This window comes from Acipenser ruthenus, chromosome 35 (assembly GCF_902713425.1).
Source record: "Acipenser ruthenus chromosome 35, fAciRut3.2 maternal haplotype, whole genome shotgun sequence".
NCBI lineage: Eukaryota > Metazoa > Chordata > Actinopteri > Acipenseriformes > Acipenseridae > Acipenser > Acipenser ruthenus.
This window is the reverse complement of record NC_081223.1, coordinates 7,238,844-7,255,652: the sequence shown is the minus strand read 5'-3', so window position 1 is coordinate 7,255,652 and position 16,809 is coordinate 7,238,844. Positions and strand designations below refer to the sequence as shown.

The window sequence follows — 16,809 nt, the reverse complement described above, 5'->3', positions numbered from 1 at the left end:
TATAGACCTGCTCTGTGCAGCTCTGCCGTCTTGAGTTTCCTACAGACCTGCTCTGTGCAGCTCTGCCGTCTTGAGTTTCCTACAGACCTGCTCTGTGCAGCTCTGTTCATAATGAATTACAAATTACACTTCTTTTAAAGTCTTTTGCCATTTTTTCCCAGTTTTATGTCTCTCTCTCTCTCTCTCTCTCTCTCTCTCTCTCTCTCTTTGACTTTCTTAATTGCTACGAAAATCCCTACAAAATATTCTGCAACTGTTTTAAGATGTTTAAAGATCATATATATATATATATATATATATATATATATATATATATATATATATATATATATATATATATATATATATATACAAAATGTGTTTCAGGTGTTACAATTTGAAACTGTTTTCTTTTTAGTTTGAAATTGCGTGTATTTTATTTAATTTAAGTGCAAAATGACTATTTTTTTTTTTAAGGGACTGGTCCATTTAGGTGCAGTCAAAGAGAGGGGTGAGGGAGTTTGGACTAGTAATAATACTGTAATAATAATAATAATAATAATAATAATAATAATAATAATAATAATAGTAATATGCACAATAGCCTTAGACCAATCACCCCCTATACTAACTATAATGGACTGTTCCGTATTTGTACTTTTTTTTTTTTTAAAGGTGTTGGATTGACTGAATTTGTGTAATTTTAGGAATTTGTTTATAAAGTTGTGTATTGATTTTTTCATTCATGTATTTATTTGTTTATTTCGTTCATTCATTTTCATAAGTGTTAGATCTCAGGAATTTAAGATTTACAACATTTTATGGATTTTAAAAACAGCACTCTACTGTACTGGAGATATGAGAGCCAGCTAATTCAATACAGTCCAGTCTAATCTAACAGCTCTGTGCTGTACTGGGGATCTGAGAGCCAGCTAATTCAATACAGTCCAGTCTAATCTAACAGCAGGGTACTGTACTGGGGATCTGAGAGCCAGCTAATTCAGTACAGTCCAGTCTAATCTAACAGCACTGTGCTGTACTGGGGATCTGAGAGCCAGCTAATTCAATACAGTCCAGTCTAATCTAACAGCACGGTACTGTACTGGGGATCTGAGAGCCAGCTAATTCAGTACAGTCCAGTCTAATCTAACAGCACTGTACTGTACTGGGGATCTGAGAGCCAGCTAATTCAATACAGTCCAGTCTAATCTAACAGCACTGTACTGTACTGGAGATATGAGAGCCAGCTAATTCAATACAGTCCAGTCTAATCTAACAGCACTGTACTGTACTGGGGATCTGAGAGCCAGCTAATTCAATACAGTCCAGTCTAATCTAACAGCACGGTACTGTACTGGGGATCTGAGAGCCAGCTAATTCAGTACAGTCCAGTCTAATCTAACAGCACTGTACTGTACTGGGGATCTGAGAGCCAGCTAATTCAATACAGTCCAGTCTAATCTAAAAGCACTGTACTGTACTGGAGATATGAGAGCCAGCTAATGCAATACAGTCCAGTCTAATCTAACAGCACGGTACTGTACTGGTGATCTGAGTGACAGCTAATTCAATACAGTCCAGTCTAATCTAACAGCACTGTACTGTACTGGGGATCTGAGAGCCAGCTAATTCAATACAGTCCAGTCTAATCTAACAGCACTGTACTGTACTGGGGATCTGAGAGCCAGCTAATTCAATACAGTCCAGTCTAATCTAACAGCACTGTACTGTACTGGGGATCTGAGAGCCAGCTAATTCAATACAGTCCAGTCTAATCTAACAGCACGGTACTGTACTGGGGATCTGAGAGCCAGCTAATTCAATACAGTCCAGTCTAATCTAACAGCACTGTACTGTACTGGAGATATGAGAGCCAGCTAATTCAATACAGTCCAGTCTAATCTAACAGCACTGTACTGTACTGGGGATCTGAGAGCCAGCTAATTCAATACAGTCCAGTCTAATCTAACAGCACTGTACTGTACTGGGAATCTGAGAGCCAGCTAATTCAATACAGTCCAGTCTAATCTAACAGCACGGTACTGTACTGGTGATCTGAGAGCCAGCTAATTCAATACAGTCCAGTCTAATCTAACAGCACTGTACTGTACTGGAGATCTGAGAGCCAGCTAATTCAATACAGTCCAGTCTAATCTAACAGCACTGTACTGGGGATCTGAGAGCCAGCTAATTCAATACAGTCCAGTCTAATCTAACAGCACGGTACTGTACTTGGGATCTGAGAGCCAGCTAATTCAATACAGTCCAGTCTAATCTAACAGCACTGTACTGGGGATCTGAGAGCCAGCTAATTCAATACAGTCCAGTCTAATCTAACAGCACTGTACTGGGGATCTGAGAGCCAGCTAATTCAATACAGTCCAGTCTAATCTAACAGCACTGTACTGGGGATCTGAGAGCCAGCTAATTCAATACAGTCCAGTCTAATCTAACAGCACGGTACTGTACTTGGGATCTGAGAGCCAGCTAATTCAATACAGTCCAGTCTAATCTAACAGCACTGTACTGGGGATCTGAGAGCCAGCTAATTCAATACAGTCCAGTCTAATCTAACAGCACTGTACTGGGGATCTGAGAGCCAGCTAATTCAATACATTCCAGTCGAATCTAACAGCACTGTGCTGTACTGGGGATCTGAGAGCCAGCTAATTCAATACAGTCCAGTCTAATCTAACAGCACTGTACTATACTGGGGATCTGAGAGCCAGCTAATTCAATACAGTCCAGTCTAATCTAACAGCACTGTACTGTACTGGGGATCTGAGAGCCAGCTAATTCAATACAGTCCAGTCTAATCTAACAGCACGGTACTGTACTGGGGAACTGAGAGCCAGCTAATTCAATACAGTCCAGTCTAATCTAACAGCACTGTACTGGGGATCTGAGAGCCAGCTAATTCAATACATTCCAGTCGAATCTAACAGCACTGTGCTGTACTGGGGATCTGAGAGCCAGCTAATTCAATACAGTCCAGTCTAATCTAACAGCACTGTACTATACTGGGGATCTGAGAGCCAGCTAATTCAATACAGTCCAGTCTAATCTAACAGCACTGTACTGTACTGGGGATCTGAGAGCCAGCTAATTCAATACAGTCCAGTCTAATCTAACAGCACGGTACTGTACTGGGGATCTGAGAGCCAGCTAATTCAATTTCTTTTAACAAAAAAAAAAAAAAAAAAACATTCCGTGTTGTATTGTGTTGTATTTTTATGTATTTTTGTAAAAAAAAAAACATGTTGAATAAATGCTTTATTTTAAAAAAAAACCTAAAAAAACACCTTTTGTGTTTCCTCTTTTCAAGCAAAATCCAATGGGACTTTATTTGATTTCATGCCAAACACACATACATCAAATATATTTCTGTCAATAAAAACATAATTCTTAAAGGTTATTAAATTAGTTTTATCTTTTCTTAATGGATGTCTTTTAAATTTGTAAAATTATATCCCATTAAAATAGAACAAATCGACAGAAATTAATGCATTTGTCGCTCGTTACCCTTTTTCATTTTTTTTTTTATTATTATAAAGTCCAGCCACTGTAAAATATCAGAAATTATCGCGATCGCTAAAACCCAGCCCATCACAGATGCATCATGGGAACAAAGAACAGTCGTTTGAATTTGAATACGAATATATTCAATATTTGACCAAAAAAGAGGGGATATGGCAGGAAGACAAGTAAGAGAATAATCTTTTTTTATTGTATTTTCTTAATTAAACAGGAAATAGGAAACTTTTTTTTTCCTCAGCGTCTTTTCTGTGTTTTCAACATGTTGTGTTGTCAGGATACCTTACACACTTAACTCGCTCAGTCAAAAATAGATTTTTTGAAGCATAACTATTTAATTTTTTTGTTGTAATATTTTTAAAAAAATTCTCCCAATTTGGAATATCCAATTGTTTTTTTATGGCGCTGCTGCAACTTCCCGTATCGACTCGGGAGAACGAAGACTCATCATGCGCATCCTCTGAAACAAACGCGGTCAGCCACCCTCCTCTTGTCACACTGCAACAGCAAAGCCAACCGCACCTGGCTGTAGCGGTGTTGGAGGAAACGCAGTTCCGCCCACAACTCGCAGGCGACCGGTCGCTACAGGAGTCGCTGGAGCTTGTTGAGACAATGATTACCAAGCTGACCTAAGCCCTCTCAACCCGGGTGGCACTCGGCCAATTGTGTGCCGCCCCCTCGGCGTTCCTGTCGGCGATGGCATAGTCTGGATTGGACCCAACGATCTCCAGGCTATAAGGCACACCCTGCATTTCAGATGACGCGCCTCAGCTGGATGCGCCACTCTCCCCCCAATAATTCAGCAATTCAGTAGGCTACATTTGACCCGTTCAGTAATCAGTGCAGTGTTTTTCACTAGTTTTCTGTTAGGTTCTCATCTGTTTTCTTTCTCAGTATTAGCCGTGATTTCCTGGAAAATGTCACAGTGGCGACCTGCAAGTTTGGTCCATCCATAATTAAATACTGTACTGCAGTTACTACTTGCTCTTAAATATAACTCTATTTAATGTATTGCAGCTGCTCTTATTTAAACTGCCTTTACATTGCCCGATTTGATTTCCATTCTGCTTCTAAGCTGATGGCTGGGAAGCCTATTGTTTCTGTTAGGATTAATATTATAGACTAACTTTTTTGTAACAACTTACAAAAAAGTTAGTCTATAATATTATCGCCCATAAGAGCGTGTGCTAAATACATATACCTAACAGCAACACCAATGGTAATCCTGGGATCACCTGGGGGTTTTATATTAATGCAATTAATTTGAATGAAATAAAACGGATTGAACGAGCAGTGGAATTAATGTAGCCCCTCGACCAATAACTTTCAAAACGCCAACAAATCCCCACTTCAGTAATCAATATAGCTGCTGTATAAGCGGTGTCTTTGATATTAAAATCAATGTAAATATCAAGGTAAGGAAATGTAAACTGTAGATTGATCGATGTGGGAGGGGTTTTACACTACTGTGTAAGGGTCTATTTTTAGTGTTGTTGATTTCATTATTCAGACAGTTGTTTTGTATTTGCCAGGTCTATGTCACATACCGTACTGTACTCTCCATTCTGTTTTGGGAGCTATTCTTGCAGCACCAAGAATGCTTGCTTAGAAAAGTAAATAGTAGCCTAATGTTTCAGTCTGAAAGAGCGGTCGAGATAACAGCTTCCTGCAGATTGTTTTTTAAACATGTTTTTTTTTTAAACAGTGAAGCAACTATCGCAATCGTTCTTTTGAATTCCTGTCCTGTAATCACCATATAATAGTCCCACTGTAGATGTGGACGGAGTCTTGTGCGCTCGCGGGGTGTTTCCCATAGCGGTACCTTGGAAAGCTCCTGCTGTTCCGTGCTTGTGTGAGTCCTGGGGGGATGTGCGCGGAGTTAACGCTTGCTTTTTAAAAGCGTTATTTTATGCTTCGCAAAACTGGTTTTGTGCTTGGCACATACTTTTGAAAATAGCAGGATCACGCATATTGTCAGCCACTCCCCCCATATTGTGCGATGCATACATTTTATTTCTGCACAGCGCAGAATGGATTGTGACGTGCAAAAGGATGTTTCGAATACAGAAAATGATGCGCATTTGCACATAACGGCCGTTTAAGTGGTGCGCAAATCTATCCAAGATCGGGCCCAGTGACTTCAGTTCTAGTAAGAGCAAGTACAAAACACAGCACGATTTTATAAATGAATAAATACATGAATGCAAATGTAAACAAATACACGTAGAAATACATACTTTTTAAATATAGAAATTATTAAAATGTTTGAATAAATATTGCTATAAATGAATACATGTAGCACAACAATATTGATTTGGCTGATGCTGGTAAATTAAATCTGACCACTAAAACACATAAGCATGTTAAAATAAGTTATTCACAGATGTAGAGATAATATTATTTGTGTAATAAATAAATGTAACCCAAGGGGTCATGAGTTTTAATCCGACGTGGGGTCCTAAAGGACCTCTGCGGAGGACCCTGAACCACTGACCTCATTCTCCCATGGCTCGGGGATAGATACTCTGCTGGGGTTGGTGCTGCTCTCCTGTGTTTAGTTCTTTTGGAGAACTTCCTGCATGGAGAGCAGTCCAACTCACCTGCCAGTGCTTTGGCCGCATGGTCTGCCCCTAAGCATCTGGCGCAGGACCGGTGCTCATCCTGACTGGGCAGCTTTGTCGCGCACTGGTCGCCCTGGTGGAAACCAGCGGAGGACTCAGTTGACTGCACTGACATGGCGACTAGGCGGGATCGGCGCCGAGGAGAACGCTGTCGGTGCCGAACACTCGGTGCCGAGACAGTCGGTGCCGATGGTGGGCGCGGTCGGCACGGAGATGGTTACACCGGTGCCGAGTCAATCGGGGCCGGGTAGGCGCTGTTCCAAGCCTGAAGGTCGGCGGGAGAACCGCGGTGGATGCCGGGGTATGCAGCCGATTCAGCCGAGCTGCTAGGCCCGTGGGGTCTCCTTACAGCACCAGAACAGCTCTCCACACGGTATCTGCAACTACACGAGGCCTCATGTAGTAGAAAAGAGTAATAGCCGCTCGCCAATCTTACAAGAGGGATCGATACGATAAGTTGCGGATGCAACCCCGGTTCCCTGAAAGAGAAAATAACCATCAAGGTATGGGACATTGCCGTCAGGCAGTAGGGATTGGCTGAGCTTTATGTCAAAGCTGCCGATAGGCCTCCGCGCAAGCTGCCGTGTGAGCCCGCCCCCCTGGGAGCTTACTATACGCAGCGCGCGGAGAGTCACCTCCTCTTTTGCCCTTCAGGCCGTGAAGGCCTCCAGAGCGACCTGGCGGCTTGATGGTTATTTTCTCTTTCAGGGAACCGGGGTTGCATCCACAACCTATTGTTCCCTTTCAAGTCGAAAATAACCATCAAGGTATGGGAACAATGTACCCAAGCCGTCGCGAGGGAGGATTCTCGGCAGTAGGACAGCCTTACGTCATAACGCAACTGCGTAGGCAGTACATCTACACATATGCGGAGCTGCGCCTCAGCGTCTATGCTCGCAATGACACCTGTCCCAAGGTGGAATAGTCACACCATATTGTCAACCACTCTAGACGTCCGCAACCTGAGGCGTCATAGAGTGCAACACAGATGCTCCAAATGACGGAGCAGAGGATTCCAGTACATTTAACCGGTAGAACCTCATAAATGTATGCGGTGTAACCCAACTGGCTGCAGCGCAAATGTCAGACATCGGCACCCCTCTAAAGAGGGCCCAGGATGTTGCCATACCCCTAGTGGAATGTGCCTTCAACTGCCCTGGTGGCGGAAGGCCCATAGAATCATATGCTAACTGAATAGCATCCACTATCCAATGAGAAAGGCGTTGCTTAGACAACGGCTGACCCAAAGTTTTAGAAAAATGGCATATGAATAGCTGTTCTGTTTGCCTCACAGTCTTTGTGCGATCAATATAACACCTCAATGCCCACACAGGGCAGAGCATGTGTAACCGCTCTTCCTCTGGGGAAGAAAAAGGAGGAGGATGGAACGCCATCAACTCGAGCTGTGTGCTGTGCCAACTGCTCCTTTGACTGCGCGCAGACGAGCCAGTCGTCCAGATAGTTCAGCAGTCGGATGCCTTGAGCCCGCAAGGGGGCTAAAATGGCGTCCATACACTTCGAAAAGGTTCGAGGAGCTAGAGACAGGCCGAATGGCAGGACACAAAACTCGTAGATCCTGCTCTGAAATGCGAAACGTAGGTACTTCCTGTGACCCGGACAGATGGGAACGTGAAAGTATGCATCTGTGAGGTCTACGGTGGTAAACCAGTCGCCTTGCCGGACAGACTGGACAATGTGCCTGTGCGTAAGCATCTTGAACGACAACACCCATAGGTATTTGTTCAGTACTCACAGATCTAAAATAGGGCGGAGCCCACCGTCCTTTTTTGGCACTAGGAAGTACTTGGAGTAGAACCCCTGGTCGGTCAGAGCAGGGTCTACTAGTTGAATGGCACGCTTCTTGAGCAATGCCTGTATTTCTGCATTTAGAGCTGAGGACTGAACCGAGTCCTTCACTGCAGTTACCACCACTCTCCTGAAGGGGGGGGGGGTTTAACCGGAATTGAAGGGTGTACCCGGTGAGTATAGTTTTGCGCACCCAGATGTCGTTGGTGCATTGTTGCCAGAACAGGAGCTGTGGAACAGTGTAGGGGTGGGTTAACGGCTGCCGGGGTTTCTCAGGGCTGCTTAGGCTGCGCTCGCTCACGAGGGGCCTGGCCAGAGCCACGAGGGCGTGGTCTGCTACCTCCTCTGGGGCGCCACCCTCCTCGCTGCGGTCTTGCAAACGCGGGTTGGCTGCGTGCTGAAACCCCCAAAGGGACGGTTTTACTGCCCTGTGAGTGCGCTTGCTGCTGTGGCGGCGCCCTGCGCCATTGGCGCTCCTGCGGCTGCCTTGCCTGGAAAGGCTTGCTTGGCCACATCTTAGCCAACTGCTGCGACGCCTCACGCGCCTTGACGGAGCGTTGCAGCATCTCCTCCACCGCTGGGCCAAACGTGTGCCCCGGGGATATAGGAGCATCTAGCAAAGGGGCCTTATCAGGCTCCTGTACCCTGGCCTGAGAGAGCCAGAGCTGCCTCCTTGCCACCACAAGGGAAGCAATGCTCCTGCCCTGTGCTCGCGCATTCAGCTGAGCCAGCTTAACCAAAAGCTGCGCAACTGCACCCAGCTCGGTTCTAATTGGAGACCTCTGACCAGCTGTAAGCTGGGAAGATGGGCTCAGAGGGAGCTGAGACGTCACCGGCAGCGACACGACAGATGATGGTGGGGCCAAGACGGTGTGGGACGAGCCCGAGGATGGGGAACGACCTCCAACTGCCTTCCTAGCTCTCTGGCGAAGGGTGCGTGTCTGAAACTCCGCACATAGCTGGCAGTATGCCCTATCTGCCAGGGCAGATGCGGCATGGTCCGGCCCCAAGCATGCGACGCAGTCCTCATGAGGGTCGCTAGCAGGCAACTTGGCCTGACAGGTCACGCAACGGTGGAACCCAGACATAGTAGAACGCTGAAGCGTCTAGTATTGACGCCAAGCACCAAGAGTGTGCGTCGAGCACTGTCGCATTAAACGCCAAGGTGCGCGCGTCGAACGCCAAAGCGTCGGACACCAGCGTCAAGCACCTGAAGTGCGTGCGTCGAGCGCCGAGGTGCGTGCGTTGAGCGTTGAGGGTGCGTGCGTCGAGCGCCGAAGCGTCGAGCACCGAGGTGCGTGCGTCAAACGTCGAGGGTGCGCGCGTCGAGGCGTCGAAGCGTCGAGCACTGAGCCCCAAGTGCAGAAGCACTAAGCACCAAGCGCAGAAGCGCTGCACAAAGCGCCGAAGCGCTGCACAAAGCGCACAAGCGTTGACACCAAAAGCGCCGGAGCACGAGCGCCAAAGCGCGAGTACCGAGTTTGGAACACTAGCACAGACGCCTAAGCGTCAGCTGACCCGCCATGCGGAGACGCTAAGTGCTGGTACGGCGTCTGATGCTGTGCAATACCTACCTGAAGATGCTGGGGATTTTGCACGTTGGTGGTTGTCTTCCTCTGTATAGTGAAGGGAAGCAAAATGCGCGTGGGCCAAGGCCAACGCAACACGCGTCCGAAAGACAAAATATATACAATATATATAACAAATATATATATATATACACAATAAAATACAAAAACCCAACACAATAAATTATAAGAACAGAGGAAAGACGGGGAGACCATGAAGAAACGCGATGCCGAAGCAAAGCGAGAAGGAATATATAAAGTAAAACAATATATAATCCTAAATAATAATACAATAACAATAATAATAATAATAATAATAATAATAATAATAATAATAATAATAATAATAACTCCGGAGAGTATAACTGAAATAAACTCGGAGAAGGGGATAAACCAGCTTCTCAAGCCTAAGCTTTAGTAAGTACAATCAGTTAAATAGCTCTAAGTCCTACCGCTACTGAGGCTGAAGGCAAAAGAGGCTTGCGCGGAGGCCTATCGGCAGCTTTGACATAAAGCTCAGCCAATCCCTACTGCCTGACGGCAATGTCCCATACCTTGATGGGTTATTTTCGACTTGAAAGGGAACGTGTACATTAAAAGTCTATTAACATCTTTAACACAATCATCTGTGTTCCAATAGCGGTTAATCCACATGGTGATCAATAAAGTGAATGCTGGTTTTGTTCACATATTCGCAAGACGTTTTCACGATTCACACATATTCTGAAAAAGCACACTAGAATATAGTAATGAAAGGACAGGAAAATAACTGCTTTATTGGCTCTGGTATTGTATCGTCACCTTGATTACTGTCTGTAAGAAAGAGGCATTAATCAAAAACCTAATTATGTAAGGTTCCCAATGCGCAAATATGCAGCATATTAAATCTTCCCACATGAATGTCAAATACGTACTGACAAGTACGGCCCTTTCCCAATGTAACACTCTGCTGTGTTTGAACACCAACGATGGCTTGGATATGTATTAAACCACGATACTATTGTTCCCACTTTCTTTATTAGTACCAAATGTGCTTTTCGTGTCAGCCCTTGTGGCCTAATGGATAAGGCACTGGCTTTCTAAGCCATGGATTGTGGTTTCGAGTCCCATCTGGGGTGTGATTTTGTTATAGGAGGCTGTGTGGTCCAGTGGTTAAAGATAAAGGGCTTTTAACCAGGAGGTCCCCCGGTACAAATCCCACCTCAGCCACTGACTCATTGTGTGACCCTGAGCAAGTCACTTAACCTCCTTGTGCTCCGTTTTTCGGGTGAGATGTAAATGTAAGAGACTCTACAGCTGATGCATAGTTCACACACCCTAGTCTCTGTAAGTTGCCATGTATAATAAAATCGAACATAATTATGGTATTTTTTATTAGCATGAAATACTTTGTAGATCTTGTTATCTGCTAAGTCCGCTCACGCTAGCCAGAACGTGCTCGAGTGCTCTGGCAACAGCCATGAAGCAAGTCAATTTTTCAGTTCAATTAAATAACTACTTTGTTTTTGTGGATGGGGGTGTTTCTTGAAAAGATCAGTTAAATAGCTACGTATTTTGAAATAAAGATGTATTCATTATTATGAACGTTAACAAAAATTATATTTTATTTACATTTCCCACGTGTGCTTGACTTGTACAAATCTGACAGTTTCAACAAAGACATTTGACTTCGGTTCATTAGTTAGCCTATACTGCCATCTACAGCATTACTACAGGTTTCGTTTACTACTTTTGGATATTTTCACAAATACTCGTGCGAGCATGTAGTCGTGGCCGAGTGGTTAAGGCGATGGACTAGAAATCCATTGGGGTTTCCCCGCGCAGGTTCGAATCCTGCCGACTACGTAAGCTTTGTTTTTAATTGATTGTATGTGCTCATTGGTAATACATGTTTAAAGCTCAGGAAGTCTGAAATATTACTGGTTGTTCTTCATATCGCTTCGGTTCATTTTGTTAAAGAATGTTCATTTTGGCACCATTACAAATGCTGTGGTTTCTTTAAAGAAGAAAAGCCGTGGCCCGTACGGGGATCGAACCCGCGACCTTGGCGTTATTAGTACCACGCTCTAACCAACTGAGCTAACCGGCCACACACTCGAAACTTGATACTAGAACCCGAGGAAAATAAGTCCTGCGGACATTATGATTGTTCTACCAAGATGTTCTCATGTTAAACTGAACAATAACACATTCAAAGTATTGGAAAGGCATAATTAGAGGCCTCGTCATAATGAGGCAGCTTAACAGTGTGAAGGATGTGGTGAGGTGCAGGCTTGCGGTGACTTTCTCTCATTTAACGACCTTGTGATTTGAATACTAACAAGAAAAACAAATCAAATTACCAAGCATTCGGTGGACGTTTTAAGAAATAAATAAACAAACAGATTTGTCAGAAGTGGGATTCGAACCCACGCCCCCAGAGAGACTGCGACCTGAACGCAGCGCCTTAGACCGCTCGGCCATCCTGACTTACACCGACGACTTTGCACAACACTGCAGTACACTGCTGAACCTCCAATGTCTGACGCTACAGTAAATCACCTGGTGTGTGTGTGAACTTATTCTTTATCTGTTTATATTAAGGAGGGCGACCTGTTTCGTCGCATTCTATATGGGATCACAAGGACACTCCTCTTACAGAAAGAAAATATACGGCAAACAGAGCGATCGCTTCACGGTTAGAAACAAATCAGAACAGTCTGTTAGCAAATTAACTTCATGAAAAAACCACACAGGCATTACATAAATGTTACAGATATGTTTCGTAGACACAAAAGTTGTAACATAATTGAGTACATTTGTAAACTATCCGCCAGTAACAGACATTATCTCACACTATCTCTAGTTTCAAACGCATTATCACAGGCGGCACAATTACGACATGGAAAAAATCCAGTATATTTGTCCAGTACACCTAGATCTCTCGAACATTAAAATGAGTCAGCCCTTAAAAAAACACTGTCCGTGTTCATTTCTATGTATATGACATTGTCTATACACAATACCTGTCATGTAAGCCTATTGGTATCAAACCGATCACAATTAATGTGATCCGTGTTTTCAGTCAGATTGATAGTTTTAATCAATCATCGAAAAAAGCAGCAGTGCTTTGCAACTGTAGTTCGTCTTGCGTACCTTTTGGTAAGATACCCACTCAGAACGTGTCCGCTTCCTCCAGCCCCCTAAGGAACACTTGAGCGGTCATCAATAAAGGGAGCAGTTGGCCAAAAAAAAAAACCACTCGCTGTCTCCTTCACGCTCAAAAACGAACACTCTCACTCTTCCTCGTGGATAGCGAGTCCACACACTTTATAAACGCATTTCGCTGGCAAATCACTATAGAAATGATCCCGGAAAGTATTGTTTTATGGGCAAGTGGCCAACCGTCTCCATCCAACTCTGAGTGGCACCGGTAGCTGTGCCGCTGACAAATAGACAGGAGCTTTCATATAATGCAATTGCTGTTGCCCAGTGAGGTGTTACAACAACATTTCAAACTCATTCCAAACTGCAGGCGGTTAAAAGCTAAATTGGGTTCAAGTTTCTCGTATGATTTAAAAAGTAGGAGCCAGTTGCCTCATTTGCATTGTCTGCCTTCCTCCTTTGCACTGTGAAGTCTATCAGATTTGTGCTTAAAATCTGAATATGATTCCAATTTGAATCGTGTATATTTGGTTTCCATTTTAGCAATATGCATACACACTGTTCTGTTGAGCTCCCAGGGTGTTATCTAATAAAACACCATAATCGGTTAGCATGTTCGGCTGTTAATCGAAATTTTGGTGTTTCAAGCCCACACAGAGATGATGCTTTTTGCATTTCTTTATATCATTAGAAAATGGCACTATAATACGTTTTTATTTCCTCCAATTACACTGAAGAAAAAATTTGCTGTTTTTTTAATTCAAAAAATTAATTAAGAAAAAATAGCTCTAGTGCTGTTTGCAAAAACCCGGGATCGAAGCAGGGATCGTTACAGTCTAACGCTCTCCCAACTGAGCTATTTCAGCTTGACGCGATTTTGCTATCGAGACAGCATTCTTTTCGTCAATCGCCTTTTTGTCAAGCCAGTAAACCTGCATGTAATGAGAAACGTTCAACAGATCGGAAACACCACAATAGAATCCAATGCCTTTGCAAATGTGTTTCCAAACTGTTAGTTTTTCTCCCAAATGCGGTTTCTCAAAAAATGGTTTTGCCTACTTTTTATTATTATTATTACTTTTTCCAGAGTAAGACCAAAAGGCAAACATCCAGGAAATAGTTAAACACTGTTACAGCGCTTGAACTGTCTCAACAAACGTTTAGCTCTAAAATGTGTACATTAAAAGTCTATTAACATCTTTAACACAATCATCTGTGTTCCAATAGCGGTTAATCCACATGGTGATCAATAAAGTGAATGCTGGCTTTGTTCACATATTCGCAAGACGTTTTCACGATTCACGCATATTCTGAACAAGCACACTAGAATATGGTAATGAAAGGACAGGAAAATAACTGCTTTATTGGCTCTGGTCTTGTATCGTCACCTTGATTACTGTCCGTAAGAAAGTGGCATTAATCAAAAACCTAATTATGTAAGGTTCCCAATGCGCAAATACGCAGCATACTTAAACTTCTTCACAATCTTAAATCTTCCCACATGAATGTCAAATACGTACTGACAAGTACGGCCCTTTCCCAGTGTAACACTCTGCTGTGTTTGAACACCAACGATGGCTTGGATATGATGTATTAAACCACGATACTATTGTTCCCACTTTCTTTATTACTACCAAATGTGCTTTTCGTGTCAGCCCTTGTGGCCTAATGGATAAGGCACTGGCTTTCTAAGCCATGGATTGTGGTTTCGAGTCCCATCTGGGGTGTGATTTTGTTATAGGAGGCTGTGTGGTCCAGTGGTTAAAGATAAAGGGCTTTTAACCAGGAGGTCCCCCGGTACAAATCCCACCTCAGCCACTGACTCATTGTGTGACCCTGAGCAAGTCACTTAACCTCCTTGTGCTCCGTTTTTCGGTTGAGATGTAAATGTAAGTGACTCTACAGCTGATGCATAGTTCACACACCCTAGTCTCTGTAAGTTGCCATGTATAATAAAATCGGACATAATTATGGTATGTTTTATTAGCATGAAATATTTTGTAGATCTTGTTATCTGCTAAGTCCGCTCACGCTAGCCAGAACGTGCTCGAGTGCTCTGACAACAGCCATGAAGCAAGTCAATTTTTCAGTTCAATTAAATAACTACTTTGTTTTTTGGATGGGGGTGTTTTTTGAAAAGATCAGTTAAATAGCTACATATTTTGAAATAAAGATGTATTCATTATTATGAACGTTAACAAAAATTATATTGTATTTACATTTCCCACGTGTGCTTGCCTTGTACAAATCTGACAGTTTCAACAAAGACATTTGACTTCGGTTCATTAGTTAGCCTATACTGCCATCTACAGCATTACTACGGGTTTCGTTTACTTCTTTTGGATATTTTCACAAATACTCGTGCGAGCATGTAGTCGTGGCCGAGTGGTTAAGGCGATGGACTAGAAATCCATTGGGGTTTCCCCGCGCAGGTTCGAATCCTGCCGACTACGTAAGCTTTGTTTTTAATTGATTGTATGTGTTCATTGTTAATACATGTTTAAAGCTCAGGAAGTCTGAAATATTACTGGTTGTAGTTCATATCGCTTCGGTTCATTTTGTTAAAGAATGTTCATTTTGGCACCATTACAAATGCTGTGGTTTCTTTAAAGAAGAAAAGCCGAGGCCCGTACTGGGATCGAACCCGCGACCTTGGCGTTATTAGCACCACGCTCTAACCAACTGAGCTAACCGGCCACACACTCAAAACTTGATACTAGAACCCGAGGAAAATAAGTCCTGCGGACATTATGATTGTTCTACGAAGATGTTTTCATGTTAAACTGAACAATAACACATTCAAATTATTGGAAAGGCATAATTAGAGGCCTCGTCATAATGAGGCAGTTTAACAGTGTGAAGGATGTGGTGAGGTGCAGGCTTGCGGTGACTTTCTCTCATTTAACGACCTTGTGATTTGAATACTAACAAGAAAAACAAATCAAATTACCAAGCATTCGGTGGACGTTTTAAGAAATAAATAAACAAACAGATTTGTCAGAGGTGGGATTCGAACCCACGCCTCCAGAGAGACTGCGACCTGAACGCAGCGCCTTAGACCGCTCGGCCATCCTGACTTACACCGACGACTTTGCACAACACTGCAGTACACTGCTGAACCTCCAATGTCTGACGCTACAGTAAATCACCTGGTGTGTGCGTGAACTTATTCTTTATCTGTTTATATTAAGGAGGGCGACCTGTTTCGTCGCATTTTATATGGGATCACAAGGACACTCCTCTTACAGAAAGAAAATATACATCAAACAGAGTGATCGCTTCACGGTTAGAAACAAATCAGAACCGTCTGTTAGCAAATTAACTTCATGAAAAAACCACAGAGGCATTACATAAATGTTACAGATATGTTTCGTAGACAAAAAAGTTGTAACATAATTGAGTACATTTGTAAACAATCCGCCAGTAGCAGACATTATCTCAAAGCGCTATCATTTATTTTCAGCTCTTATGAAAGACAAGTATGCTTGCACATTATATCACAGATAACATGATAACCCTAGCTCTTCATTTAATCCCTCGGGTTGTACCGTATGGAAATAGAAATCCATTTGGATTCACATTGTAATAGTTTTTGATCGAGATTATCACCTCCTCGAGCTTGAAATATTTTTTTGTATGCCACGGTATTTAAGATCTGAAACGGAATGTTTGACATCTATAAAATGTCTAGCTAGTGGTGAGTGGATATCTTTTCTCCTAATTGAACTTTTATGATCGCTCATTAATGTGCAATCGTAACTGTCTAGTACTTTTACCAACATGCTGTAAATGGCAAGGACAAGAAATCAAATAAATGACATGAGTTTGTGACACCGACCACATATAATGGGGTAAGAAACTCCCATCTGCAACTTAATTGTTTGCAGTTAGTCTGGCAGGACACCTTAATCCAAAATGTAATTATCTCAAAGTGGTCACATACTTGTTCAATTAAGAATTATAAAAAAGTGGGTATACACCTTTCCCTTTGTGCATCTGTGCAATTTTGTCTATCATGGCTTCAGATTCTACCACACTCTCGCCCATTGCTGTTACTGACACTGGTTGTTCAGACCCTGTTGCTTTTACTGACATAAATGCACCTGTGGTGACTAGGAGGGATCAAACAGATCATTTAGCTTCTTCTCTTAGTCTCT

At 43.0% G+C, this 16,809-nt stretch overlaps 7 non-coding genes across 7 annotated transcripts; 2 read left to right on the top strand and 5 right to left on the bottom strand.

The window, feature by feature from the left end:
* The first annotated feature begins 11,271 nt into the window (after nt 1-11,271).
* On the top strand, nt 11,272-11,353 carry trnas-aga (transfer RNA serine (anticodon AGA)). The gene has a single exon. It is a non-coding gene; the product is annotated as a tRNA-Ser (tRNA).
* A 170-nt stretch (nt 11,354-11,523) lies between these two features.
* Nucleotides 11,524-11,597, bottom strand: trnai-aau (transfer RNA isoleucine (anticodon AAU)). Its single transcript has one exon. It is a non-coding gene; the product is annotated as a tRNA-Ile (tRNA).
* Nucleotides 11,598-11,895: 298 nt separating this feature from the next.
* trnal-cag (transfer RNA leucine (anticodon CAG)) lies at nt 11,896-11,977 on the bottom strand. The gene has a single exon. It is a non-coding gene; the product is annotated as a tRNA-Leu (tRNA).
* A 680-nt stretch (nt 11,978-12,657) lies between these two features.
* On the bottom strand, nt 12,658-12,875 carry LOC131705433 (small nucleolar RNA U3). Its single transcript, XR_009310390.1, has one exon. It is a non-coding gene; the product is annotated as a small nucleolar RNA U3 (small nucleolar RNA).
* A 2,148-nt stretch (nt 12,876-15,023) lies between these two features.
* On the top strand, nt 15,024-15,105 carry trnas-aga (transfer RNA serine (anticodon AGA)). Its single transcript has one exon. It is a non-coding gene; the product is annotated as a tRNA-Ser (tRNA).
* A 170-nt stretch (nt 15,106-15,275) lies between these two features.
* On the bottom strand, nt 15,276-15,349 carry trnai-aau (transfer RNA isoleucine (anticodon AAU)). Its single transcript has one exon. It is a non-coding gene; the product is annotated as a tRNA-Ile (tRNA).
* Nucleotides 15,350-15,647: 298 nt separating this feature from the next.
* On the bottom strand, nt 15,648-15,729 carry trnal-cag (transfer RNA leucine (anticodon CAG)). Its single transcript has one exon. It is a non-coding gene; the product is annotated as a tRNA-Leu (tRNA).
* Nucleotides 15,730-16,809: the final 1,080 nt, after the last annotated feature.